At 46.9% G+C, this 21,580-nt stretch overlaps 2 protein-coding genes across 2 annotated transcripts in view; both read right to left on the bottom strand.

The window, feature by feature from the left end:
- Tiam2 (TIAM Rac1 associated GEF 2) overlaps positions 1–7,840 on the bottom strand; it is a 192,662-nt gene extending 184,822 nt beyond the window's left edge. Inside the window, exon 1 of the mRNA XM_005065908.4 lies at positions 7,707–7,840. The gene's annotated coding sequence lies outside the window, so the exon portion shown is untranslated. The remainder of the gene's footprint in view (positions 1–7,706) is intronic.
- Positions 7,841–12,863: 5,023 nt separating this feature from the next.
- Positions 12,864–21,580, bottom strand: part of Scaf8 (SR-related CTD associated factor 8) — a 181,951-nt gene continuing 173,234 nt past the window's right edge. The window contains exon 22 of the transcript XR_005869620.1: positions 12,864–13,014. The gene's annotated coding sequence lies outside the window, so the exon portion shown is untranslated. The remainder of the gene's footprint in view (positions 13,015–21,580) is intronic.

The following is a 21,580-nucleotide window of genomic DNA, read 5'->3' as shown; positions in this document are numbered from 1 at the left end:
TGTGTCTGTGGGTGGGTTTGTGCACATGAGTGCAGCACACACAGAGTCCAGAAAAAGGAGTCTGAACGCCTGGAGCTACAGTAGCTAGCCATGTGAGCCATGGGGCATGGATGCTGGGAACAAAATTGAGATTCTCTGCAAGAGCAGCAAGTGTTGAGTTAAGTAATGATAAGCCATCTATACAGACTGCACACACTTTCATTTTTGTTTGTTTGATTTGTTTGTGGGGGCAGGGTTATTCTGTATAACCCTGGCTGTACTGGAATTGGCTCTGTAGACTAGGGACTGGCCTCAAGCTCAGAGATCAACCTGCCTCTGCCTCCCAAGTGCTGGGATTAAAGGTGTGCACCACCACTGCCCAGCTTGCACACCCTCTTTTCTTTTTTTTTTTTTTCTTTTTTTTTTTTACGAGTCAGGGTTTCTCTGTACTGTTTTGGAGGCTGTCGGTCCAGCCTGGCCTCGAACTCACAGAGATCCACCTGCCTCTGCCTCCCGAGTGCTGGGATTAAAAAAGGCGTGCACCACCACCGCCCGGTGCACAACCTCTTTGCAAAGCGCATGATTTTACAAAGTTTCAGTTACCCAGAATTCGAGGGCAAGTCAGAGCTGTAAGAGAAAGTTAATGAGGAGGGTCGGGTGCCCCCCAAGATCAGAAAACACTGGGAATATCTCAAGAACTGTATCACTCTTCCTCTGGAAGAAAAGGTCTTTAAATGTTAAAATGACTTGCCAAATGAGTAAGAAGCCTACTGTAGACTAGAATGCAGATCTACTGATATCCAGTATAAGGACACAGCTACTACTCCACGTTTTGAAACACAAGGCAACTCTTTACTTAAATGCCAACGCTTTATTACTGGTAAGACCCATCTAAAGAGTCCAAGAGGCGGGGCCCAGGAAACTGCTCAGTGGATAAAGGGCCTGCCACACAAGCATGAAGATATGAATTCAATTTCCTGGACCCATGTTAAAGAAGAATGAGGGGGCTCTGCAAAGGCACACAGCCAGGTGAGCCTGTAATCTCAGTGCTGAGTTGGCAGAGATGAGGAACCCTTGGGGCCTCCTGACCAGTCAGTCCAGCTGAATCAGAAAGCTCCGGGTTCAATGAGAGACCTTGCATCCAAAAGGAGAAAGGAGAGGGCAATTAAGGAAGATATCCGGCATCAACCTCTGCCCTACATGTGTGTTTACATATGTGCACCCTACCACACATGTTTTTTGTTTTGTTTGTTTGTTTGTTTGTTTGTTTGGTTGGTTGGTTGGTTTTACGAGACAGGGTTTCTCTGTATTGTTTTGGAGGCTGTTGGTCCAGCCCGGCCTCGAACTCACAGAGATCCGCCTGCCTCTGCCTCCTGAGCACTGGGATTAAAGGCCCGTGCCACCACCGCCTGGCTCCTACCACACATGTAAACAAGCACATATACACACATTTTTTTAGAGTCTGGATTTGACATAGGCTCACTCAACTTTGTTGAGACATATTTGTCAGGATACCGTCAATAACAGTTTCAACACGTCACACAAAGTGACACCGCCCTTTTATCATCGTTTTCAAAGCACGGGGCTCCACCTGGAAAGGACCCGCCAGTAAAATAAGCAGCAGTCCCAGTGTGATGGGAAGTTACCCACAACAGAACAGCACCGGGCACTCTAGCAACGGACACGAACCACACAATGGCAAAGATCCTCATGGGGAGGGCTCCGTGGTCTGCTAGGGAGAACCAGAAAGGGCAGGGAAGGCAAGCCAGGGAAAGACACGGGATGACAGCAAAGAAAAAAGACAAGAAGAAAATAGCTAGCTCCGCCTGCTTCTTGCACGTTTGCTTGCGTTTGCTTTTGTTTTGCTTTTGTTGGAGACAGGATGACTCCTGATCCTCCTGCCTCCGCCTCCTGGCTTCTTCCATCACAGGTGTCCCACCACACCTGGTTTATTTTATTGTGTGGTCAAAACCCAGGGCTTTTGCGCATGCAAGGCAAACTCTACTGGCTGAGTCACATCCCCCAGGGTCCCTGAAGTCTACAGTGACAGGCACAAGTACCTAATGTCAGTTAGCATCCATGTCTCAGTTCTCTCAATAGCTACCGCTGTCATCCTTCACCTTGAGGAAGTCCCACAGTATACAATGCTAACCAAGAGCAAAGCTCTGAAATTTTAAAGTGAAATAACGTGCTAAAACTCATCATTCTGTTTTAAAGCCATCAGGAATTCCCTCACTGTCACCACTTGAAGGATCAATGAGCGAATTCGTTAGCTGTTTCACAAAGTGCTGACAAAAGAACCTTCAGCATTCTCCTTTCGCATGGTCAGTAACAATAACTCTTAGAGTACCTCGTCCAGATGACACATTTGGAAATCCAAGCCCTCAATGAAAAGAAACCTGATCACCAGACACCAGGAAATACAGTTAACACTGCAGTCCAAATTCTGTCACCTCATCTACAAACCTCATAAAATGGAAACCAAGCTGGCCGCCAATCCCCCATGAGATGGAGTGGGAGGGAGGGAGGGAGAGAGAGAGAGAGAGAGAGAGAGAGAGAGAGAGAGAGAGAGAGAGAGAGAGAGAGAGAGAGAGAGAAGGCAAGCTTGCCAGAGCCTGGGCCACACAACTCAACACAGGAAGGGTCTGCTGTTATTTGCCTCAATCATCTGGGGTTGAGCACTTTCTTCTCATCAATCTGTCATAATACAAAATCTAACTTTCACATTTTAGGCAGCTCAGACCATGATCTCTGATTTGTTTATAGTGGGCACACTAGCTAGGCAATTTCCTAATGGTGCGACCCTGGGTGCCAATTCGCAGGTCCCTAACTGATGTAGATGAACAGCCCAGATGTCATCTTTCTTCAGATTTCATTCTCCCAGCCCTCTCTCATTAAGTCTGTTCTACCTCTACAGTTCTGGCCTCTTCCTCCTCATCTGTCCCTCTGATGCTTCCGTTATCTCCTCGGATCACAGCCTACAACTGATGGCTCCATCAGTCTTGCCTCCCCAAGTACACTCCAGACCATCTCCAGAGGGACCTCTCCCCCCTCCACTGACTGTAGGCATTGGCTTTGGGCGTTGCTTAATGTCGCTCCCTGTTGACCAGGTGAAGTTCTCTCACACAGTCTTTGGAGCTTGACAGTTTTGACAGATAGGCAGCACACTCAAACCTTGCCCATTGCTGAAGGAGAACTGTGTGTACTAGGTTTCTCCCTAGCCCACAAAGCCTTACTTTTCTTTATTCCGAGCGATAAATGTGGTAAAAATTACACAGAGACACAACAGTGTCTCACAGTGCTTGCTACAGGTTCTATGATTTTTGGCCCAAAGTTTGCAAAGTGCTTTGACACACATGAGCCCCTGGGAACCCTTCTAACAACTGAAACTTCTCAGGGAACACTAAAGGGAGGACTAGGGTTGTGAAACAGAGGCCCATCGGACCAGGCTACCTCAGTGTGCCTTTCTGTCATGACTTCTGGCTTCTTTCTAGAAAATAATATGAAATGGAATTTAAAACAAAACTGGTCTTCCCCATGTCAGACCCAGTGTGTTCCAACATAGGGGACAGATATCCATCTCAATCATGCATATCCTCTGCCTTTTATTACACTTCAGGGATATGTGCACAAAGGCCAAATTCCATGCACTACAGCAGACCCCAGAGGACTTTAGTTTGCTTCAAATCCTGTGCTCGCTTTAAATTAGTATCCACCACCCCATTCACACGTGGTCCCTCCATCCAGGAGACAGTTATCAGCTGCTGACACTGGGTGCTGCCTTGGTCCTTGTCCTGACATGTTAAGACAGTTTATGATTTCAAAATGTCCCCGACAAGCCAGTGACAGAAAGTAGAGAATGCCTGTTGTTCCTACAGGAGCTTGGATGGACAGTGACAATCCAGAAGCCACTAACGCTGAGCGCCCCCCAGGGCTGTGCCCCTTCAGAAGCTTGTTGACTTGGATACGACCCTGGCACTAAGCGTCTTCGTCCACAAAAATGAGAGAATGGTCCATATTATCCTTACTGTCATTTCAACATGAAGAACCCCAGGATTTCATTTAGGCAGACAGCCACAGTGACATCTACCATGCATATACGTCATACCAAAATTCCACAAGTTTTTGAGATGTTCCCTGTTTTGCCTATAATTTGAACAAATGCTACAGATTATCCCACAAATTGATAATCTAACTACAAATCTGGAGCATTTGTTAGAGCCCATGGAAAATTGCCCATACATCAAAACTGTGTTTATATGAGCAGATTAGGACGTGAAATGACCCCGCTGGGGACATGAAATAAATCACACCAGGCACCCCTCTTACTGTCTCTTCTGTGATCCGTCACTTTGGGGTGACTTAAATTCTTCCATACAAAATGCGTTTTAACCGCAGTCACTGGCCCATATTTACAGAAGCGAAGCTCCTGAGGCCTTACTCTCTCTGCAGACCATGATTAGACATGAGCACTTTGGTGCCTGGAAAGGTGGTTGGCTGAGAACAGTCATGTGATACAAGGCCGCTGCCCACCCATGGACCCTTCCTTGTCATCAGAGACATGTCTAATCATCACTTGCACAGCCTGACAGAAAATCTGAGTTTCTATAAAAGCACATTTCAGCTGGGAGTTGGTAGCCCACGCCTTTAATCCCAGCACTCTGGAGGCAGAGGCAGGCGGATCGCTGTGAGTTCGAGGCCAGCCTGGTCTACAGAGAGAGTTCCAGGACAGCCTCCAAAACAATACAGAGAAAACCCTGTCTCGAAAAACCGAAAAAAGAAAGAAAGAAAGAAAAAAAGCACATTTCTATACACTTACACACAAAAGGAAAACTTGTTCCCAAATGTTTCTCTGTGGAGCTTATTAGATACACACCTTTCTTTTGTCATTTGCCCAGGGGCCCTTCATCATTTACAGTGATCTGTGGTGAATACAGAAGTACGGGGCTTGGGCAGTGACCCACATTGTACCTGTGAGCAAGAAGAGTCCCCTCCCAGCGGGTGAGAGTGCACCAGGGGCGTGACAAATGGAGTGTGAATTGATTTTAGACTCTGCTGGCCTGTTGGTAAGGTTGACCTTGGACAATAAACACAGGACTGAGCAAGGTGATGTGGCAGAATATGTAAATTTAGACTGTGCCCTAGTGCAGACACAACCAGAGGAGGAAGCTTTGCCAGGAGACATGGGAAATGAAGCTAGCCTCCTTGGAGAAGACATCTGACTGATGCGTGATGGAAGTGCGGGCAGTCAACAGATGGAGAAGGGGAGTGAGAGGCGCATGAGCAGAAAGCTGTGCCTCCTAGATAACGGCCTGGAAACAAGCTGTGGCGTGAGGAGTCTGGAGCAGACAGTATGCCGCACTCCCAAGAGGGAAGGGGGGGGGAGCAAAGGACAGCAGGGCCTCATTGTCAAGGACCCCGAGTGATATGTGGCCTTGCTTTGTGGTTTGCATTTATGGGTTGCCTTTTTTTATTATCATTAATTTATATTTTACATTCCAACCCCAGTTCCCCTCCCTCCTCTCCTCCTGCTCCCCCCATTGACCTCCCCACATCTCATCTGCTCCTCGGTGAGGGTGAGGCTTCCCCTAAGAAGTCTACTAAGTCTGTCCCATCATCTCCTTGAGGCAGGACCAGGGCACCTCTCCACCCCACACCCCTGTGTCTATGCTCTCCATGTAGAATGGGCTCCACTAAGTCAGTTTGTGCATCAGGGTCAGGCTTTCACTCTGTAGCTCGGGCTAATCTTGAACTTGAGACTTGCCTGCTTCCGCTTGCCCCCACCAAGTGCCGGGGGCTGGCATTAAAGGTGTGTGCCACACCGGTGTTCCTGTTAGTGTATGGTTTTGCTATGAGCCCAGGCGGTCCTACAACAAGGCATGCCTCCTGAACTGGAACTACAGGAAGGACAGACACACATTCGTGTATCGTCTATGAGATGTTAGAGGAGGAGACTTTGGCCCTGTGGGAGCCTGCTTGCCTACAGTAACAAACTTTCCTTCAGATATACCTCACTTTCATCTATTTACTTATCTGTTTGTTTGTTTTCCATTTACCCACCAAAAATAACCTTTACCACCCTAAAGCAACAGCTTCCACTTTCCTTTCAACTGAGCAGGGAAATTCCAATGATATGGAAATGTCCCTTTTGAATCCATCTTAATATTGGACTTTTTGATTTTTTGACATGACAAATGTTTTTTAAAAACCATTTGCTTTATTGTGTGTGTGTGTGTGTGTGTGTGTGTGTGTGTGTGTGTGTGTGTGTGTAGGGGGAGAGGGAGGAGAGGAGGAGGAGGAGGAGGTCATCAGAGGGATATCTGGTCATCTAGAGCTGGAGTTACAGTTGTGAGCTGCTCTGATGTGGATTCTGGGACTCGAACTTGGGTCATCTGCAACAACAGTATATGCTCTTAACCACTGTCCTCTTAACCACCGAGCTACCTCTCCAGTCTCACACACACACACACACACACACACACACACACTTTTTCTGGAAGGGGGCGGGCTTGGCCTCAAACTCCAGAGATCTGCTGCGATTAGAAGCATGCACTACCACACCTGGCTAGCGCGACAACGGTGAAGTATTTTTTAAGAATTTACAGACTACGGGGGAAGTGGCTGAAAGGGCACATGTGTACTAGAGGAGCCGCGGCTAAGCAATCGTAAGAGGAGCAGGTGGCACTCTTTACGCACATCACATGATCTGCACCTGGAAGAAACTTGGAAGGCATTTAAAAAAAAAGCTCTTAGAGACATCCTATTTTCAATCTTCAATTGGAGATGGCGGTGTTATCAGTTAAATGAGGACCGCAGTCGATCTTGGGAACCAGAAGGCAGAAGGTGTAAACTGCCCCCCAGAAGAGAACCTCCCACACCCGGACTGTAAACTTGCAGAGCACACCAAGTCTGCCTGGGAATGTCACCTAGCGGCCTCTCTTCCAGGAGCAGCAGAGAGCGAACAGCAGGAAAACCTCCCCTGAATGGAATTATCTTCGCGATCAAGCAGCCTCCCCCACCCATAATATAAAGTTACTCTATTTTTCTTTATTTTTTTTTAAGTAAGGAGAGCCATGGAAGCGCGTCCATATTAAGTTTCCGGTCTCGGAGATAAAAAACGCCTCGCGGAATCCTAATCGCAGACTTTGCTGTTGGAAGAATGGGCCCTTTTCTTCCTCAACTGTTTGTGGTAAATACGATCCATCGGGGACACAATGTTGTCGGCTTTCACAGAAACTTGGCACCGCGGTCGGCGGGGAGCCGCTCTGGTCTGGGTGGTCGCAGGGCGAGCGATCCTCGTCCCCTCCCGGATGGCCAAGCCCGGAGGCTCACCTGCTCCCCGCTGCGCCCTTCGCCCCGGGGCGAAAAGAGCAGCGTCGGGATGAACGGCGCCGCCACCTCCAAAACTGCCAACCTGGAGGACCCAGCAGGACCCTAAAGTGTCCGCGCCGCACGTGGGGGCGGGGCAGGACCCGGCTGCGGAGTCTTTGGGAAGGGATCGCTGGACGCGAGAGATCGCGAAGCCTGAGAGCTGCCACCCTCCCGGAGCAAAGCGTCCCCGCCGCGCCCCTGGTCGCCTCCAAAGCCGGCGGGGAGAAAGGGCGAGGCTGGCCCACTGGTGGAGGTCAGGGCAGTGCTGCGGGACGCCCCGCGGCAGGAAACCCACGCGAGACGCCCGGGCCGGGCCGCGCCGCCCTCGCTCGCGTCCCCGCCAGCGTCGCTCTTACCTCGGTCCCCGTCCCGCCACAGCGGACCTCTCGAGCCCCGCTCTGCGCCCCTGAGCGAGGTCCCGCGGGGACACCGGGAGCACTCGGGGAAGTTTCCTCCGTGACTTTGTTCTCAGCTCGCTGAGCCTGCGAAGGTCAAGGCTGCCCCGGGTCCGCACAGCTCCAGCGAGGCCAGAGTCGCGGCCACACCTTTCTGCGCGCCGCTCGGCCCGCCCCGCCCCGCCCGGATACGCCCATGGCACGCCCCGCCCCGCAGGGACACGCCCCCTCCTCCACCCCTGGCTGGGACCCCTTTGCCTGCTGGTCTGGCTCCTGCCGCACATTACGTCCCCAGCAACCAAAAACAACTCACAGCTTGGAGCCCGCGAGCCAGCCAGTCGCTGTGGCCCAGACCGCAAACTGCGAAGCACGCGCGATCCTGCCCCTTCCCCCAGAGTGTGCGGCAAAGACGTGTCCTCGGGTACCACCCAGAAGAACTCAGAAGCAAAGGACTCCGCGGTAGCAAAGGCCACCCATCTTCCTCCCTTCGGAGACATGCTGGGCGTGACAGCCGAAAGGAGGGGGGCACTGCTGACTTGGGCCACCCGCAGGGCTTACTAGGCAAACCTGAGTGAGCTGGTGAACCCATGTGAGGGAAAGGCGGGCTGGGACCACCATCCTCCCCAGAGACCCGGAGGCTCCACATCAGGGAGGAGAGGAGAAGGGGATATGGATGTGGTCCAATGTGTGGAGGGAACTCTCTCCCTGGAGAGACAGCTATACTCCTTATAGCACCACAGACAAACCGAAGTAGGACTCCACTGAAGTTCACCTTAGGGAAGGAACCAGGGAGTTTATTGGGCTCACAGAGGGAGTGTACAGAAGGTGAGTGTGGGGCAGTCCTTACCCTAGCATGGACTGCTCACAGACTCATAGCTGTGTATTTGGAATCCCCCTCAGTTAACCTTCCGTAGTCCACGGGATCTGGCACTTCTCAAGACTAAGTCCACTCACTATCTGGAAGGTGCTGGAGGGAGGGACTGGAATCTCAAGTGAGGGTCCAAAGACCCTCTCCACCCACTCCTGTAAGGGAACATCAACAGTCCACAGGCCTGATCTGGGGGGTCACAGCTGCTCTGTTACTGTGGACCCCCAAGATAAAGGCACCAATGTGAGACTAGCACAGAGGGTCTTCATAGCAAATGGATATGGAACTAAATGAGAAGGTGTGTGTGTGTGTGTGTGTGTGTGTGTGTGTGTGTGTGTGTGTCTGTATCTCTGTGTGTGTGTCTGTCTGTCTGTATGTGTGACTCTGTGTGTATCTATGTCTGTGTGTGTGACTGTGTGTGTGTATCTGTGTCTGTCTGTGTGTGTGACTGTGTGTGTCTCTGTGTGTGTGTCTCTGTGTGTGTGACTGTGTGTGTCTCTGTGTGTGTGACTGTGTGTGTGTGTGTGTGTGTGTGTGTAGAAATGCCTCGGTGGTTAAAAACACTTGTTCTTACAGAAAGTCAGGTTTCCATTCCCAGCACCGACATAGTAGGTCACAACCATTTATAACCCCGATACAGGGAATTCCAGCTCCCTCCTCTCACCTCAGAGGACACCCGGAATGCATAAAGGCAAAACACTCATACACACAAAAATAAATAATTTTTAAAACATTCAAATGTGGTCAGATGGTTGTGGCACACACCTTTAATCCCAGCACTTGGGAGGCAGAGGTGGGCAGATCTATGTGAGTTCAAGGTCAGCCTGGTCTACAAAGCTACACAGAGAAACCCTGTCTTGAAAAACCAAAGATAGATAGATAGATAGACAGACAGACAGACAGACAGACGGAAATTTAAATGTGACGGGAGCTGGGGAGAGAGTCAAACGGCCCCACATGAAGGAGAGAAGCAAGTAGCCACCCTAACCTGAGACCTATAACCATGGTGAGTTGTGTGACCTCACTATGTATATGTAACACAAACACACTAAATAAATATATTGCAGAATATTACTTTAGGCAAAAATGTGTTACATTTGTTTATGCTGCATTTGTTTAACAATGTAAAGATGTGTTGCTTTCCCTGCCTAAGGCACCTGATTGGTCTATTAGAAAGCTGATGGGCCAATAAGCAGGCAATAGAGGGCAGAGCTGGAGGGCAGAGAGAGTAAGTAGGAGGAGTTGAGGCCCAGAGAGAATGAGAAGAGAGGAGGAAGAGAGGGAGACACCCCCGGCCAGCCAGGCAGTCACCAGTCAGCCATAGAGTAGGATTTACAGAATGAAAGAAAAGCAAAAAGCCCTGAGGCAAAACGTAAATGAAAAGAAATTGGTTTAAGTTAAAAGAGCTAAAGGGACAAGCATAAGATAAGGCTAAACATTCATAATTAATAAGTAAATAAGTCTTTGTGTCACGATTTGGGAGCTGACTGGTGGACACACACACACACACACACACACACACTTCTGATTACGAAAGTCATGTGTTCACTGCACAAACTTAGAAAAGTACCTGTGGCAGAAATGCTTCCAAGCAACTTCTTGATGGGCAGGTGTGCTAATTTTTTGTTCTTGATGGGCAGGTGTGCTAATTTTTTGTTCTTGATGAACAGGTGTGCTTGTTTTTGTTCTTGATGGGCAGGTGTGTTAGGGTTTTTGTTTGTTTGTTTGTTTTGTTTGTTTTTTTTGCTGTGACCTAGTACATGACAAGAAGCAGTTTACAATAGGATGGATTTACTTGGGGTCCTGGTTGGGAGGTGTAGTCTATCATGCTCAGGGGGCAGAGTGGACCTGTTCGTGGGTGAGCAGCAGAACTGGACAGCTGTTTGTTCACATCTCGGTGAACCAGGAAGCAGAGATCTAGAAATGACGACTGTCTTCCAGCTTCTCTTTTTTCCTGTTTGTTCAGCCTTGGTCTCCTGTTGGGGGGATGGTGCCACAATCAAGGTGGGTCTTCCCACCTCATTTTCTCTGGAAACACTCAGACATGTCCAGAAGTGGGTCTTCTAGAAAATTCTAAATCTAGTCCCACTAAAAGTGAAGACTGACTATCACTCCATGTAACCAGAGTCTGGGCACAATCCCATGCACAGCAATAAAGAGAGAGAAGCCATAGAGAAATTTAAATTAATATGAAGAAGTGTTAGCCTCAACGAGGCTTCCAGTCATGAGAGGGAAAACCAGAAGAAAATAGAACTAGCAGGTGCCAGGACTTAAACATCAGGGGAGGGATGTCCTCAGAATTCTGGGGCTAGAGAGGATCTTGTTGGGACAGTCACATTTGAGCTGAGTTCTGAAGGAATGGCTGAGGAATGGATCTGTCCAGATGGAGGGCCCTGGGGCTCTTCAGTGTGGGGGAAGTAGCTAGAACACTCTGAATGAGGGACCTCAGTTCAGAGTGACAGGAGATAAAGACAGAGAAGCATGAAAAAGCCAGCCAGGTGGGCATGCGATGTGAAGGACTTGGGACATTAATTCATCAACAAAGGACATCCCTGCAAAAGGGTTTAAGTGCCACTAGGCTATCGTTTGGAGGGTGCATTCAAGAAGAATCTACTTGGGGGAATATTGGGAAACCAGACCACGCCAGTGCTGAGGAAAGACTTGAACTTGGATACTTAGGGGATAATAGGTGTGCAGAAATTATGTCTAGCCATAACCTGGCTGATAAGCCCTAGATAGATACTGTGGAGTGAAGTGAAACAGAAAAAAAAGTGAAGGCAGATTAGCAAAGAGAACCGGGAAAGGGCGGGGGAGGGGGGAAATGGAGTGGTGCTGATGCTGAGCTGCCTTTACCGTCTGCACATCATCAGCTTGCCTATAGGATCAAGTCAAGGCCATCCGTCTGCACATCATCAGCTTGCTTATAGGATAAAATCAAGGCCATCCGCTCTCAGTGACAACTTGACATTTCCATGCTGGCAGAGGGAAGGACAGCATGAAGGCGGTGGTGGCACACACCTTTAATCCCAGCACTCGGGAGGCAGAGGCAGGTGGATCTCTGTGAGTTCGAGGCCGGGCTGGACTGACAGCCTCCAAAACAATACAGAGAAACCCTGTCTCCTAAAACCAAAAAAAAAAAAAACAGACTGCCCCACTCTGCTGATCACATCCACCATTCATAGCCATCAAGGTATCCAAGCCGCTCGGTTATGTGAACAACTTTGCTCAGAGTTAAAGGAGATTGCCTCTCTAGCATCTACACAATGACATCTCTTACAGACCCGTTATGCTTAACTTACACAGATGCTAGGGAAGGGGTCCCAATCAATGCACTCTTTCATCTCTAGTAACTCAGAAAAATTTCTGACAAATACGATGTACCTAGAAATATTTGCAAAATGAATTCTGTCAAGCATGGTGGTATGAGATCATAATCCAAGTACTTGAGACAGGTGGATAGAAAGTCGGAAGCCAGCCTGGGCTACATTAGCAAGTCTCTATTGAGAGGAATGGGGAGAGAACACAGAGGAGGAGTGGAAATTTAAAAAAAAAAGCTTTACATTGCACTGGACCAATATCAGAAACAAACAATCCTTCCCTGACTCCCCAACAAAGAGTTTATTTAGAATACTCTTCTCCCTTTTTGAAGGTCAAGTAATAGTTTTTTCATTCCATTCCTTCATTTCACAGCACCTGAAATGTCCTTCTGCCATGTAAACCCTTGGCCTCAGGAGGAGCATTACCAACACATAAGGGACACACACACACACACACACACACACACACACACACACACACACACACACACACACACACACACTGTCGTAAGCCCATAGAAAATGATTGAGTCGAATTCCTTTCTCCTGGGAGTTCAGGTATAAGTCTGATAGCCTGTTTGTAGAAGACACCAGTATCCCCACCCCTAACCCAGGCTCCTCCTATTAAGGTATGTATTTCCAGGGCTGATGAGAGAGATCAGTGGGTAAAAAGGCGATTGCTGCCAAGCCTGACAGCATGAGTTCAATCCCCAAGACTCATATTGTAGAGGGAAAGAACAATTCCAAGAAGTTCCCTGTCCTCCACAAATAGGCACACACACACCATATCAATCAATCAATCAATCTTTAAAGTGCTTTTCCATCTCTTGCTGCCAAGAACACTCACAGGCTAACATGCAGCCTCCCTTCCAGGACCCCAGGATTTAGGAAGTGGACAACAGCTGTACTGACTCCAGTCCAGTCATGTGTTGGGCACAGCTGGGCAGCTCTGCCAATGGATCAAGTGACTCTGCAGATGTTGAGACTTCTGGAGGGCAGCCTCTCCCTTCTGATTATCAGTAGCCAAATGCAAATGGACCTCTCCTGGCCACTCGGACAGGTTGCTTGACTCGGTTTCCAGTCCCTACAAGAAAGAAAGATGAAGGCTTGGTTGGAGTCCCAAAGAAGCTGATTTTAGCCCCCAAGTCTGTTCTGCCTTCCTTTGCCTTCAAACTACGTGAGAGAGAGAGTGTGTGTGTGTGTGTGTGTGTAATGTGTGGAGTGCCATTGAGTGGTATGGCCAGGTGTCTGTGAACTTGTGCAAGGAGAAAGATTCTCTTTTTATTCTCTGGGACTTACTTTAGCCGTTTCCCTTACAACTGATAAGGCACTAGAATCTCACTTATACATCCTGCATAGGCTACTAAAAACAACAAAAGTGTCTTATGGTATCACCATTCATGAAGAAAAGCCATGCTTTGTCCCAGGTACGCTTGGAACAGTGTGACTTGACACTGTTGTCTACAAGCTCCATGCTGAGAAACTATATGATCAATTTTTTAAGCTTACAATGTTACAAATACATTTATTATTTGCATTGGGCTGCATTCATAGCTATTCTGGGGAATATGCAGTCTGAATGCTACAGGTTGAACACACCTGAGGCACTCGGCCATTTATGGCTCAGAGTTGAAATTTTAAACCTTATCAGTGCCATAGAGAATCTACTCTAGCCAGGACCAGTATGGTCCCTACCCATCCCTGACCGGAAAGCATCCCCAGGCATCTCCAAAGAAGAAACAGCAGATCTCAGTGTCCCCTGGGGAAAAGCATGTCATTCTTAAGTTGTATGTTGGCAGAGCTTTTTGTTGTTTGGTTTTGGTGGTGGCGGTGGTGGTGGCGGTGGTTTTGGTTTTGGTTTTGGTTTTGGTTTTGGGTTTTTTTGTTTTGTTTTGTTTTGTTTTGTTTTTTGTTTTTCCAGACAGTTTCTCTGTGTAACAGTCCTGGCTGTCCTGGAACTCACTCTGTAGACCAGGCTGGCTTGAACTCACAGAGATCCGCCTGCCTCTGTCTCTGGAGTGCTGGGATTAAAGGTGTTTGTCATCACAGCCCAGGCTGATCTAGAGCTCATTATGTAGCCCAGGTTGGACTTGCACTCTTGCCTCTGCCTTCAGAGTGCTGGGATTATAAGGGTACATTGGTGAGTTTATGAGTATGTTTTGAATGGAGTGGTTTGAATTGCCCATTCATCAGCCTGGCTCTTGAGATGTTCAGATACAGACAGAATGCAGTGCACAGACAGACTTAAGATTCTTCACCCTCCAAAGTGAAATCCTAGGAAAGGTTACCTGATGAGGGAAGTCCTATGTATATGTCAATAAAGCACTGTTGGGCCAATAGGGAACCAAGATAGGTGGGACTAGGAGTCCAGGAGGACTCTGGGAAGGAGAAACACAGAGAGTCAAGATGTAACGCCATGGGGTAGAAAGCCCGGAACTATTCTCCAGTAAGAGAAATACTTAGATTAACAATTATGGGATAAATACTTAAGTCAGAGCTAGCCAGTAAGAAACAAGCAAGGCCAACAGCTTCATAATTAATATAGACTCCTGTGTGTTTATTTGGGACTGATGCAGCTCTGGAACCAGGCTGGCGGGAAGGCTTCTCTCAAGGAAAAGGCTTCCCTTTACAGTTACTTACACCTCTGATTATCTAAATGAATGAAACTCATATTAAGTTTAATATATTCTGAATAATGCATACAATTAGACAAATAAGCCAATCTTAAAATGTAAAAGTTAATATTCTGTGCATCAAAAATATTAATCCCTGGGCTGGGACTGTAGCTCAGTTGGTAGTGTCTGTCTAGCACGCATGAAGCCTTGCGTTAGATTCTCAGCATCTCATAAACCAGATGTGGGAATGCCCACTCTCAGTCTCCGCATTTGGGGGAATGGAGGTAGGGGAATCAGGAGTTTAAGGTTCACCTCAGCTACATACTGAGTTCCTTGCCAGCCTGTGGTGCAGGAGACCATGTCTCAAAAACAAACAACAAATACTGTGACAACACTGTATATCAGTGTGACTCACCACCTGGTTTTATAGTCAGCAATTATTTTCACAGCCCCCATCCCGAGATATGCTGAACACACAAACTTACAGTGAGATACAGCAACTCAGTGTGAGCACACTTTTGTTTGAGCATGCCTTGTGTGAGCACACATCTATCCTTGGTTTTTCAGCTTGACTGCATCCGGAATTAGCCAAAACCCAAGTGGCTGGGTACACCTGTGAGAGCTTTTTTTTCCTGATTAAATCAGTTGAAGTGGGAAGACTGCTTTCCTACGGGCCACCCCTTCTGCTGGCAGCCTGTATAAAGGACAGGAAGAAGGGAGCTGCCTCTCTCTTTGACTGCTTGTCCTCAATTCCTTCCCTGGCATTAGAGCCTCCTTCTTCCAGCATATACTGAAAGCCAGCTGAGATATCCACCTTCATGGACTGAACAACTCCTGGACTCTTGGACCTTCTATTGGCAGACAGCCATTATTGGACTAGCGAGACCATGACCTGTAAGTCATTCTAATAAACCCCATATGTATGTATGTATATGGGATATACATATTTGCTGTTGTAATAAATTCCATATATGTATGTATATGGGATATGTGTGTGTGTTATTCTTTTTTTTTTTTTTGGTTTTTCGAGACAGGGTTTCTCTGTGGCTTTGGAAGCTGTCCTGGAACTCACTTTGTAGACCAGGCTGGCCTTGAACTCAGAGATCCACCTGCCTCTGCCTCCCGAGTGCTGAGATTAAAGGCATGCTCCAGCAACACCCAGTGTGTGTGTGCTATTCTAATAAATCCTATATATAAGCCATTCTAATAAATCCCATATGTACATATAGGTTTTACTAGAATGGCAAATACATATATATATGTATATATATGTATATACACACACACATATCCCATATATACAGGCATGCACACACTATCAGTTCTGTTTCTCTAGTGAACTGTAGCTAATACACCTTTCTTCTTAACTTTTCCTTCATAGCCCTGAGACCTACTCTTCCAATTTGCAGGTTCCATGGAGCTTGGATTTGCACTTCCTGGAAGCCTTCTCTGGTTGGATTCGCTTCAAGTTCCTCTGACTCCCTCCCAGCCCTCTCTTAAGATCAGTCATGCCCACCCAGCCCTGGCAGCGTAGCCTTCCAAGCTTTTCCACTGTAGACATGTTGCTTCTTTTCGTTGGTGGAAGTTCTGGGGCTTGGGCCACACATTTCTGACACCAAGGGAGGGAAACAAAGTCTGCTTGCCCACAAAGATCAGTTGAGCTGCACTTGATGTTGAGTGTTGTTGGCACAGGACCATCTAGTGTGTGAATGGGATCTTTGGAGAGGCAGTAGTTTTTAAAATCATACTAGCTACAGAGTGGACTTGAGTGACAGTGTTGTGTAATGTAAAGTGTTTTTTTTTGTCCCAGCTAGTCCTGCCACCCTTCAGCTCCAAAATAAACACACAGAAACATATATTAATTATGAAACTGTTGGCCGGTGACTAGGGTTTCTTATTGGATAGCTCTGTCTTAATTACTAACCCATTTCTATTAATCCATGTATTTCCACATGGTCTTGGCTTACCAGGAAATGCCGAACCTGCAACTCTTTTGCCTGCTACATGATGGCTACTCAGCATCTCTGCAGAGAGGAGAGCGATTTCCTGTTTGTCCCTGCTTATATCCTGATTCTGACCAGCTATGTCACTTCCTGTCTGGCCAATCAGCCAATCAGTGTTTTATTCATTAACCAGTAAGAGAATCATATATACAAAAGAACACTCCCCGTCAGTGTTGGAACTTGCAGCTTTTATTCGTGCAGGAGAGTTACTGGATCTATTCAGGTATGATGGTGAGTGGATGGACGGACGGACGCTGAAGTAAAACTTCTCCAAAAATGTTAGAGTTTGGGGAGGACATATAATTTGGAAGCTTGAGTTTCAAGGATAAGGAATTAAAGGAGTTAAAATTGAACTTGCATTCATTTTATATAATTGCATACTTCTTCTCAGTTTAAGAGGAAGAAAAATAACCTAGGGTTTCAAATAATGAACATATCAGCATATCAGTACATATAGACATATGTAACCTGTTTAAAAGACTAAGGCTATTATACTTATTTTTCCTTTTGGTGTGTGTGTGTATGTTTCATCATTTTGTGGGGTCGCATGACTCATGTAGCTCAGGCTGACCTGCAACTCACTATAGAGTAAGGATGACCTTGAATTTCTAAGCCTCTTACCTTCTGAGTGCTAGGATTATAGGTGTGCAACACCACATCTGTTTCATACATTGCTGGATACACGGCTCAAAGTTTCATGCCTTCAGGGCAACGCTAAGCTATGTCTCCAATTCTGCCCAGCCAGCCTCCATTTAAATGTTATGCCTTCACACATAATGTAAACACATACTGAATTAACTGATGCATGAATTAAGTTTAATGTTTTAAGTTTGGAAAATAGCACCTGAACAATAACCTTGGTGTGATTACTTGCTTTCAATCCAAAGTACCTAACTATAATTTTATGTAAGCCACAAAAACTAAAAATCTAATGGAGACTTTTAAGTTGGATACTTACTTTCCTATGGGACTGGCTAAAAGGTAAGATTGTATCATGCCTCGTAATAAGCAGCAGTGTGGTGGTTTGGATTAGAATGGCCCTAATAAGTACATATATTTGAACGCTTGGCCCACAGGTGTTGGAACTCTCTGGGAAGGATTAGGAGGCGTGACCTTGTTGGAGGAGATGTGTCATTGGAAATGGACTCTGAGGTTTCAAAAGCCCAGGCCATTCTCAGCTGGTGGTCTCTCTCTCTCTCCCTCTCTCTCTCTCTCTCTCTCTCTCTCTCTCTCTCTCTCTCTCTCTCTCTCTCTCTCTCTCTCTCTCTGTCTCTCTCTCTCCCTCCCTCCCCCTCTGTGTGTGTGTGTGTGTGCGCGTGCGTGTCTCTCTGTCTGTCTCTGTGTGTGTCTCTCTGTGTGTGTGTGTGTGTGTGTGTGTGTGTGTGTGTGTGTGTCTGCCTCCAACTTGTTGATCAGGATTTATAGCTCTCAGCTGCTGCTCCATAGAGCACCATGCCTGTCTTCTTCTGGCCATGAATGGTCATGGACTCACCCTCTGAAATTGTAAGCAAGCCTCCAATTAAATGGTTTCTTTTATAGGTTGCCTTGATAATAGTATCTCTTCACAGCAATAGGGAAGTAACTAAGGCAGACAGTTTTAAAGAGAAAAGGCAAGAAAATGTAGTTGATAGCTAACTCCTTTTGTATCTCTAACGATCTCCTTCCCTCCTCATTCCCACCTCTGCCTCAGCTCCTGTACCTGTATATTTATTAAGATTTCTATGTGATTTTTAAAGCGAGAGTCTTGGCAAACATATTCCCCCACACGGAATCCCCTACTAACAACAGACAACCCACTTTGAACAAATAAGCCACTCTGGGAGAGACAAAAGCGACACTCAGGACAAGAGGCTGTGGCTCTCTCCTCTCTTTATCCCACACTCAGCCAGCAAGTGGCACCAAAAAAATGCCAACATCACCAAGATTCGTCAAAAAGTCTAATTACGTATTCTAAAAAACTTGGTTTGAAGTTTTGTTTTGTTATATTACATTTGGTTTGGTTTCTTTGAGTGGGGGTGTCACATAGCCCAGGCTGGCCTCTCAGTCACTAATATAGCTGAAGATGACCATAAACTTCTGGTCCTCCTGTATCTGCATTCCAAGTGCTAAGATTGGACATACAGAATTTTCTTTTCCCTAAGACAGGATCTCATGTAACCCAGGTTTGCCTCAAACTCTTTATGTAGCCAAGGATGGCCTTGAACTCCCGATTCTCCAGCCTCTACCCCCACCACACACACACACACACACACACACACACACACACACACACACACACATACACACACACACACACACACACACTAGTGTGTCAATATGCCTGTCTTTTCAGGGATGGGATGTACCTCCTTGATGGTATGTACACAGTATTTATCCACCACCAGGGATAGGACCCAGAGCTCCTGTCTCCTAGTCAAGCATTCTACTCAACTGAACTGCATCTCCAGCCCAAACCTTTGTTGAAATACATTTTTCTTTGTTTTGCTATTTTTGTTTTTAAAGAAACTGGGTTTCACTCCATTACCGAGGCTGGCTTCCAACTCTTGGGCTTCAGCCCTGGCCTCCTAAGCGGCTTGGGGCCATACCCATATGCTGCCAGACCCAGAGCAAGTAGAATTTTCCGTAACAAGAAGTGTTTATTTTTATTTCTTTAGGTGCTATGGATGAGCAACTCAGCGAGCAATCTATCACTGAGCCACAGACCCAGCCAGGAGGGACACTATTGATGGAAAAGGAGCCCTACCGGGACCTGAAATCTCACTAAGAGATGCCATCTCTCAAGCTCATGTTCTTAGAGATCCCTGACAAGCAGTCAGTGCCACTCAGAGGCTATTCTCCAATCCTACTCACACTGAGGCCAGGCCAAGTTCACTCAGTGGTGAGGGAAGCCCTGGGGGAAAAGTCCCTTTCCTTCTCAGTTTGAGGGAGGTGACAGCACCAGGTGATAACAGAAGGAACCTGTAAGCACATACGGTGCACACAGCATAGAGGGCAAATGGCTCACTAATAGTCTAAGGACCTACCAGCTTGTGCTAAGACTAAGTAAATGTACAATTGAAGAAGCAGAAGACTGGAGGTCAGAATAAACCCACAACCCCACATCTCTTCTTCACCTATAAGGTCCCATTTTGTTTTACTTTCCCATCCGATACTTTTATCAGTACAAAAGCAGTAGTGGGGACCGACCGAGGCTGTAACTCAGTTGCTAGAGGGCTTGCCAAAGATGCATGAAGTCCTGGGTCAATCCCCACTATTGCCTATACTCGAAGCAGGAAGTAGAGGTGGAAGGATTAGGAATTCAGGGTCATCCTTGGCTACACAAAAAGTTTAAGGCTAGCCTGGTCTATGTGAAACTCTCTCAAAGGAAAAATGATAGTCGAGATTCCCAAGTTAATTATCACTGTGACTGCATGGATGTTAATTAACTTGGTTGTAGATGATTACGATGATCTACCCCAAGGCCAAATTGACAGGCTGTCCCTGGCCTTCTTAGGTCCATCCTCAATGTCTCCTTTAGATCCCAGACAAGAAGAAATCATGAAACAAACAGTTTTGCACTCTAGATGAGAACCTGTAGGCCCAAGATTATCGGTGTTTTAGTTGAAAAACTGACAATCCCCGAAGAGTACCAAAGGCAGGAAGCTGACCACAGGAATCTCATACCCACTCAGAAGCTATGAATGCCACTTGATGAAGGATTTCCATTCCAAGAGGACAGACAGAACCATACCCAGAGGACAGACAGACAGACAGACCCTGATAATGACTGTTCACAAGGGAAGACACCATCACTGCACAGGGTAATTTCAGTCCCTCCTTTCCCAGTGAGACCGTGGCCTGAGAGTTTTGTTTTGTTTTGTTTGCTTCTGCAAAGTATATGTGATTATTTTATGCACCTGTTTCCTACGTTAGTATAAAACCTGACTCAAGCCAATTTCGGCTAGCTTAACCAAATGAGAACTAGATTTGCAAATGGCTCCCAACACTTCCAAGTGTCTGAGGCAAATGATGTTAGCTTGGGGAGTCCACAAATGGAGAGAGACAAGTCACCATTCTGTGTGCAGAGATTCCAAGAATCAAAATGTGACATGGGGTAGCCGTGTAAGGAAAACTCAAGTACAAATCCCAAGTTTAATATAAATTATGATTGTGGGCCCAGAAATGTAATTGTCTTTTCCTATAACTTGTCTGTTCACAGTTTGTAGACTGTACTGTCTGCTGGGACTCCCAGAATAAATGACAGCCAACAATAGGAACATATTACTCTGGGAGCTAGAGGTGTGACACCTGGGCACCAGCTTTGCTTTGGCTGAGGTTGGGGGGGGCAGCCTGGGCTGCGCATTTCTCTCGGCCTCTGGTAGTTTCAGCTGACCCTTGGTGTTCTGTGGCCGGTAGACAAGGCACTCTGGTCTCTGCCTCTGTAGTCACGAGGTGTTCTTCTGTCTACGTGGTCAAGCCCCACACCCCTGAGCTCTACTCCAGGCCCTGACTCCTTTCTATCCTCTGGATAATTCAGGGCCCCTGCCAGTCTCCCACTCCTCTTCTCTATAGCTGGAAGTGAGATGTGGCATAGACAATACATTCTCCTTTTGATTTTCATTTGTTTTCTCTGAAGCAAGGTCTAGCTTTGAAGTTCTCCTCCTTCTGTCTCCCAAGTGATGAGATTATAAGCACCTACCACCAACCCAGGCTCTTTTTTTTTCTATTAAAAAAGAAATAATTCCTCTACTGGATGGGGCTTCCCAAACTTACACAACTAACCCTGAAATCATGGTTTGATGTCTATAAATCTTGTTTTCCTCTTCTTGTGTCCCCATTCCTATCAACAAGACCTCATGAGGAGTCACAGGACAAGAGCCAGAGTGGTAGTCATCTAATCTCTTCCTGTCCCTATCCCCAGCTCCCTCACCTTAGTCCCAGGCCTGAAAAGGAGCTCATCTCGGTGTGTACCCACAGCATGACTTTCCTTTGAAATGCCCTGAACCTGAACGACACTCCCAAGATAGAAGATCGGTTTATACTAGGCCGATCT

Source organism: Mesocricetus auratus, unplaced genomic scaffold (genome assembly GCF_017639785.1).
Source record: "Mesocricetus auratus isolate SY011 unplaced genomic scaffold, BCM_Maur_2.0 Super-Scaffold_100018, whole genome shotgun sequence".
Taxonomy (NCBI): Eukaryota; Metazoa; Chordata; class Mammalia; order Rodentia; family Cricetidae; genus Mesocricetus; species Mesocricetus auratus.
The sequence above is the reverse complement of the archived record's forward strand: the minus strand, read 5'-3'. Positions and strand labels throughout refer to the sequence as shown.